Below are 8479 nucleotides of genomic sequence, written 5' to 3' on the forward strand. Positions count from 1 at the left end.
TCGCATTTGCTTAACATCTGATATGTGGACTTCATCACAGAGCTTGGGCTACATGTCCATAACCGCCCACTATATCAATGCAGAATTCATCTACAAAAAGAAGATCATAAGTTTCGCAGAGGTGAAGTATCCTCACACGGGCTATGCGATAGAAGAGGAACTTGTTGGTTGCCTAACAGAATGTGGCATAAGGGGCAAGCTGTTCACTTTGACACTAGATAATGCCAGCAATAATACTAATGCATGTGATGAGTTAATAAAATATCACAAACATGAGCGGCACCTTGAAGGTCAACATTTGCATGTGAGGTGCTGTGCACACATTCTCAATATCTTGGTTCAGGATGGAATGAAGATAATCCATGAAGCTATTGACATGATACGAGAGTTGCTGAAGTTTATTGACTCTTCTCCTTCAAGACTTCAAGATTTCAATACAATTACAAGTGGGATGGGTCTGTCTTCAAAGAAAGGTATCTCTGTTGATACACCAACCAGATGGAACTCAACATGGAAAATGCTTGTAGAAGCATTGATATACAAATATGTCCTCACTAGTTATGCCACTCGAAAGATGATAGAATCTCCAAGTGAGCAAGAATGGGAAAGGGCAGCAGCTATTTGTGAGTTTCTAAAAGCTTTTGAAGAGCTTACCTTAATTGTTTCAGCTCATAGGAAGCCAACTGCACATAAGTTTCTGCCGGTTGTGCTTTGTATTCTCCATGCATTAAAAGATCCAGGTTGGCAAACCTCTGATGTGTTGAAGGAATTGGAAGCAGCGATGCAAACAAAGCTCGATAAATATTGGGATCCCGAGGACAAGGAGAATGCAGATCCTAACCGTCGTAGAAAAAGCAAGGGCATTGAGTTTAACCACTCACTTGTCATTGCTACATTCCTAGATCCAAGGAGGAAAGAAGATTATTTGGATTTCTTCTATTGCAAGTTGTCTACCAACGAGGAGCAGGTTTCAAAACAAGTGGAGATTACTTTAGAATGGGTGAGAAAGTATGTCAAGGAATATGAGCTACTTGCAGTGACAAGCAATGCACACTCGACACCTTCTAGTCAAGGCAATACCACTATTGGATCACCTATTGCAGGTAAAAGAAAACTGGAAGAAGAGTTTGCCCAACACAAGTCTCGTCGGAGGTCACGTGTACACAAATCAGAACTTGACACATACTTGGAAGAAGCAAGGGAGCAGGATTGTGCTGACTTTGATGTCTTGGGTTGGTGGAAGAGGCATGCTGAAAAGTTTCCTATATTGGCATCGATGGCCCGTGACTTTCTTGCAATTCCTTTGAGCACAGTGGCATCCGAATCAGCCTTCAGTTGTGGTAAGAGGATACTTGGCGACACGAGAAGTTCTTTGACCCCTGATATGCTAGAAGCGCTTGTTTGTGCTAAAGATTGGTTGTTCAAACCAAAGGAGGGTGAGTTAATCGCTTACATTTTGGTTCTACTACTTGTGTAGAATGGGATATATAAAACTTGCAGTTGAAGTATAGAAGTGTTCATATGCCTTTAAAATAATTCTTTGTTTCATTTGCAGGAGATGGACAGTAAGCACACAGGTAAAAACTTGAAACCAAGAAAAGGTAAAAATATGATCCTGACCATCGATTGGCCTTTGCCTTGCTCTTTTTTCCGTTATAGTGATTGAACAAGCGAAAACACTGTCGCTAAGCAAAAACACTCTTTTCCGTTAAACTTGAAACCAAGAAAAGGTAAACAAGCAAAAACACTATCTAAGCGAATACAATTTGGTGACAAAACTGCTGGTTATTGTAGTAACCAAAGTGATGTTTGCTGCGTGCAAGCTAATTGCATGTCTTGTTAACAGTTTGTAAGTGCAACAATGCTTTTCCTTCCATTTTGGTTCCTGTAGTAGTGCATATGTTCTGTTCCACTTGAATTATTCAAGCAATTATCATCTTTGGATGGCTGCTGAGACATGCATTGCTATTTCACAGTTATTTGCAGTGATTTATTCATCTGACTTGAACAACACATATATGCTGACAAATGCACTGGATCACGTAATTGCCCATGGTTTATACCTGAAAATAACTTAATATCACGGCATGAACGTAAGTATCTCTTCCGCATTCATGGGCTATACACCCAAGGTAAACCTAGAAAATGAGTTATATCCTGGGAAATTATTTCTTCAGGAAATTCAGTTAAAATGACAGGAGTACATGCTGTAAGATTTAAGTAGTTATAAGATCACACTGTCACTGCTATACAGGGTGGAATCTTACTACCAATTATCCAGGACTAGCCACTGCTATACATATAGTACTCCAACGTATTGTATGCAATTCAGCACAAATATTCGATCATCTCACTTATCTACTTACTATTAAATGTTAGTAAATCTATTTTCTATTTTCTGCTAAGTTGAAGCATGCTAGTGTATTCTATTTTCTGCTAAGTTGAAGCTGCTAGTAAATCTGATCAGTGGCTTGTATATATTTGCTATTTTCTTCAGTCTACTAGGCTGCTATGAAGCATTCTAGACGGAGCTAAAGGTGGAGGACCTTGGAATTAGTTGTGGAAGAACAAGGAGCTGAAGGTGGAGGGTCAATGGAGGATCAATTGGAATTAGTTGTCAATTAGCTGATGCTTGTCGAAATTACCTGTCTTTTTTTCACATTTTTGTTTCTGGAAAGTTTTAGTGCTCAATTGCACACTGCCTCAATAATTGGGCTCCATAATTGGCTTGTTGGTATCGTTGTCCAACAGTGGTTGTTCTGTATTTGGCTTGTTGGCGTCGGTGTCCAACAGCGGCTGTTCTGTACTTGGCTTGTTGGTTTATTAGGCTTGTTAGTTTATTATGTCAACCATTTGACCTAATAGTTCTTCACCCATTTCTGTAAATAGTTCCAACCCGCGGTTGAAGGCTTGGTTTAGTTAAGTTTGGGGAAATTTTCAGGCAGGTTTGGTTTTGGTTGGGTGTGAAGCTAGCTCACATGGGTTTAGTTTCGGTTGAGGTCTCAAGCTAGCTCACGTGGGTTTAGTTGAGGTATGGTTTAGGTATACAACTATTCTCAGATTTAAATACAACATATGCATGATATGAGTAATATAACCCTGCCAAGTTTGAGCATACATCTCAGGGGGATAATAGGGCTGGTCATTTGCCTCTAAATCCTCCTCTGAAGAGCTATCTGTAACCAGCAAGATATCTACTTCAGCAGGTAGCATTGTCTGCTCTGAAGACCTTGTTTTCACTCCAGATTTCTTCATCACCAATTCAAATGGCTAATGCATAGGAAGAGCAGTTGAATATACAAACATTGTCGACAAAAGCAATGAGAAATACAAAAAAAAGACGGCATGATATAATTCACATATATGACGCTTGCCTAAACAGCATTGTATTGCATAATTTATATATATAATGCCTTGCAACAAGATAACATTGCATAATTCACATATATAATGTCTTGCAACAAGATGACATTGCATAATTCACATATATACTAGTCGTCAACCCGTGCTACTGCACGGGCTAGAACTGTTACTATTGGTTGTATGTAAAGTTTGTACAATTAGAAATGTCATACAAAAATATAATATTTGTATATTGCTTAAAGACATGACATACAATTTTTTTTGTTAGACGTAGAGACAAATGGAGGCATATCCCTTGGACTATTGCATGAATCGATTTGTTTTGATGTGCATTGTGCTTTTCCAAAAATCAATGGACGTTACTTATATTATGAATAATTTGCATGAAAAGGCAGAATGCACACGATGCCACTCACGATAGTAATGCAATATAGCTCTTATATTATGTAGTTATAAGTATATTTTAACAAATTGAGGTTGGTCTGTGTATGATGTATTAATAATATCTTATATGATCCTGTAAATTTCAAAAAGGGAATACCTTGACTGAACTTTATTAAAATTATGTGCGATCAGCAACATATACATGCGCATATTCAATTTTGTCATTTGGTAATAAATAGGTCCTTCATTGTATAGTTCTTGTAGTTAACTTATCCGGGATGACTTGTTTAACATTTGTTTTTTTATTAAAGACTTAATGTATGAAAATTTATTTTATCTATAACGGAAATATGTATATGACATGTGTCTATATGAGATTTTTCCTGATGCGCACATGATACTCGGTATTTTTTTAGTATTTTTGTTTGTTGTTTCTTTGGAATTTTTCCCCGTTCTTACAGGGCAAGGCCAACATAAAAGATATAGACATATTGGCCGGGTCTCCATGGGCTAGCACATTTTAATATTTGTTGAATGGAAAAGTTTATATGTATAATAAATGTCATAAGGAAAAAGTTATTATTATTTATAGTTAATAAGCACGTAAATAGTGATGTTTATTTTCTTGCATTTTCACATCACAACTATTTAGAATTAATGAAATCAACAAAATTCGAGATCTGTAACTCCAATGTTTAAAATATAGTTTGTTAGTGCGAGTGCATTTTTTTTATGTTAAACAGTTATTTAAAAAAATTCTTTTCGTTTTTTCTTCTTAGTCGTTCACTCTACATCAAGTATATGTGTGCAACGTGAATATGCACATGCTAGTGCTATACATACTATTTTTTGCATGGTAATAACTTTTTTAGGCAAGCATGATAATAACTTGGGGCTCACATGTGTGATGTTGTAGAAAGGTAAAGAAAGATACTAACGTACCTGCTGTACTTCGGCCCATGTGTCCAGTAATTAAAGAAAGATTCCGTGCAGCTTCCTCCTACCGTGTACTCGTACCGCTTCCTTATCTCCCAAAAAAGGACATCTTCTGCCATGGAAAAAATTGATCCAAGAATCCGCCGGGGTGCGACGCCGAGTCAACGCTAGTTCCAGTCCCATGCGCGGCGCCGACTGTGCTCCTCTCTCCACTCGCCGTTCCCCCAAAATGAAACCCTCGACACAACCACTGCCGGGGTCGTTCAATTTCTCAGAGATAAATCTGACAAAGCAACCACTATGGGATACATCAGGTGTGGTCAAATCATTTGATTTTGTGTACGTATTATCTTAAGAATTGGAGACTTGCTTTGAGGGATGCCTTATTTCCCTTTTGGATCTGTGCAGATGTGCAGTGAGGTGATGTATGTGTGGTGTAGAGATGGGTGGTAGAGGAGTTGTCAGGTATATTTCGTGAGCTGAATCAGTGTGTGAATTTGTAGGATAAAACCTGTAATATGTGGTCGCTATCATACCTGTAGAGCAGACCATATTCGTCACCACTTAGGCATACATGGGAATTGGAAGAATATTCAACCGCTTCATGATTATTGACACCACACAGATTGCCATTGACAGAATTGATCTTGGCATATTTACTAAAATAATAATAAAATCTAGCTCTTGCTTGGTCGGCTGTACGACCTGAATCATCATTAATGAAATCATCCAAGCATATTTATATAGAGAATCGAAAATCTTGCCACTTCGCGCTCGATCATGCCCAAGGAAGAGATGTTGATGGATTTGTTATTTGTTATTGACAGATGTACATTAAATTATATTGCGTTCATGTCAGAGCTATGAGATAGATTAAGGCATGAGTCGTGAGATTGAAATTGCAGATACTTAGTAAATTGAAGGTACACATTCATGATTCATCTAGTTTTTTTTAATACTGACTATGCAATGCACAGACCACAGATTGTTTTACTGCTAGATCAAATTTGCAAACATAGTCATGTGTGTCCGCTGAAATACCTGATTCATCTAAAAACCGCATGAAATTCCTTTATAAGAAGGTTACATATTGTAAAACAAAAATATTGTAAGGTCTCTTGACTAAAGGATCTCCTTGTACACAATATTTTTTTCTGAATTATTTTCCTTAGATTCTTCATCTGAAATTAGAACTTTAAGTCCATCTCTACTTGTGAATCTTGATGCCGCAACATAGAGTTGGACATGTGTGAACACCTGCTTTGGTAAATATAGCCCCACATGTTTTAGAGACTGCCCTTGACTCTTATTTATCGTCATCGCAAAACAAACTGATATTGGGTACTGCCTCCTTTTCAACACAAACAACCATTTTGAGTCACTTGGTGACATAATAATCCTTGGAATATATACCTTGTTTCCAATATTTGTCCCTGTTATTATCTGAGCTTCTATGAACCATTTACCTAGTTGTGTTATAGTTAGTCTCGTACCATTTTATAAGCCCTCGCTTTGGTTGATATTCCGTAGCAGCATAACTGGCAGTCCAACTTTCAGCCGTATTTCGTGATCTGGTATTCCAGGGCACTTCAAGCTATTCAGGAATTCTGTTGGGTACAAACGTTCTCCATCTTCTGAATTTGACATTGCTTTGCACACTGTATCTGAACTTCGATAAGTTACCTCCTCGCCTTCTATTCTACCCATTATGTAAGAATTTACCTCATCGACCATCTCATTTCTTGGACATAAGATGGCTCTCTCTTCTAAGTATGTTCGGTTCATGTAGTTCGTCCATAGGTTTGGATAGGTGCTATTGATGATTGTTTCTAATTGGTTCTCTCCTTTTTGCAGTAGTAAGTCCTCTGGTATATTTACCCATGCCTTTTCTTCTTTATTTCCAACTAATCCATCTCCAATATTTAGAATCCAGTCTGCAAAATCTGCGGTCTTCTTTTGTTCTTCTGGAGTATCTGTTAGTGCAGAAATGCGCATGTTCTCAGTGAGCTTGAATTCCTCAAAGTGGTTCCATAAGTAGGAACGTTTTAAGGATGCATCTACAATGTGAGATCTTCGCCCTTTCGGTATTACTGGAAGAATTTGTCTGAAGTCACCTCCCATCACTACCGTCATCCCACCAAATGGTTTATCTGCACTACTTTCATTTGTGAACCTTAGGATGTCTCTCAAGCTCCTGTCCAATGCTTCAAAGCAATGTTTGTTTGCCATAGGTGCTTTATCCCATATAATTAAGGATGTTTTCTTTAGCAGGTCTGCAAGATAGGATCCTTGCTTGATGTCACATGTGGACTCATTAGTGATGTTTAATGGGATGTGAAATCTTGAATGTGCAGTTCTTCCCCCGGGTATAAGAAGTGCTGCTATTGCACTGGATGCTACAACTAAAACTATTTTTCCTTCAGATCATAGTGATGTCATGATTGCCTTCCAAAGAAATGTTTTTCCTGTTCCACCATATCCATTGACAAATATCAATTTTCCTAGTCTGCTATTTACAGATTGAACTATTGCATCAAAAGCTTGTTTCTATTTTGGATTTAACTTTGCAAGTAGTTCCGCTTTCTCTATTTGTAGAGAATCTCTGTCATAGTTAAGCTCTTCACTTACTAACCTATTTTGCAGACCTTGTAGTGAGTTGCTATCTGGTAATGGAATTCCTTCATAATCCTTTAATGACTTTCCACCTCTCCTTAGCAACATCTCTATTTCTATAAGTGTGAGATTTTGTATTTGTTCAGGATTAAGATGAAGTTCATCGAAGTTCAAGATTTTCTTCTGACGTCGCTGAATGTCATCTGAGAGTAATTCCCATGTAGATTCCCATAGTTTCCCTGGATCTGTGACCTCACAAAAAATGAGTATTGTGCAAAAAAGTTGTCACATTTGTTGTGCAGAAGCCCAGTGTGATGCTTCCTTAATACAATCATCCCACTCTTGGTCATCTTTGAGTAATCCCAGGGCATAACATGTTGATTTATAGGTTGGGTGTACAATACCATTTACTTTTCTGATGTCCTCATATGATTTACAACCTTTGACAATATTTACCAGAATTCTTAGGTAATATTTCTCACCACTTGCTGGATGGGCATAGTAGATCCTCCCAATAGACCGTTTCCCGCCTTTCCTTGGTTTCCATCTTTTCTCCTTTGCATGCCACGTCCACTTAGTGGGGAATTCTGCATATGTCAGATTACGGGCCTCCTCATACAATTGATTAGCGGTCATCCATTCAGTGAAAATTGTTTCCTCTATGCCAGGTCTATGTACAATTTTCTCAATATCAGTTGAGTCTGGGAACACGACAATTTGCTCACCTTGAAGATGGAACTGCAGTCTCTGTACAGAAAGCTACCGGTGCTGAAGTTCAAATCCAAAGATACGCCAAGATGCTTCACCTGCGGATAGGTATCGTGCATTAAGGTACATTTGTATCTCGTCATAGTTATTTCCTCCACCCAAAACTACAGTTGCTCTATCCTCTCCTTTGTGGATGTACTTGAACAAATACTTTATGGATCATGATTTATTACACCATTCCACGTTTATGTGGGCCTGGTAATTGACTATCAGGTCCCTGTTGTATGGAACAACATACCTGCTATCTAGTTGTACTCCATTTTTTCTACTGTCCTGCCATTATTTCTTCTTCTGTATATTGGGAATCCTTCTTCATCGATGCTTGTTTCCTCGCAGAACATCTTAGGGAAATGTTTTGAGCACTTCCCATTGATCATGCATGGTGACTTGTAGCATGCCTGGCCACATGGTCCAT

General features: G+C 38.2%; 1 pseudogene; it reads right to left on the reverse strand.

Moving 5' to 3' along the window:
• Positions 1 to 5805: 5805 nt before the first annotated feature.
• On the reverse strand, positions 5806 to 6912 carry LOC123139166 (ATP-dependent DNA helicase PIF6-like; annotated as a pseudogene).
• Between the last annotated feature and the right edge of the window lie 1567 nt (positions 6913 to 8479).

The sequence above is a fragment of the Triticum aestivum genome, chromosome 6B (genome assembly GCF_018294505.1).
Source record: "Triticum aestivum cultivar Chinese Spring chromosome 6B, IWGSC CS RefSeq v2.1, whole genome shotgun sequence".
NCBI classification, from domain to species: domain Eukaryota; kingdom Viridiplantae; phylum Streptophyta; class Magnoliopsida; order Poales; family Poaceae; genus Triticum; species Triticum aestivum.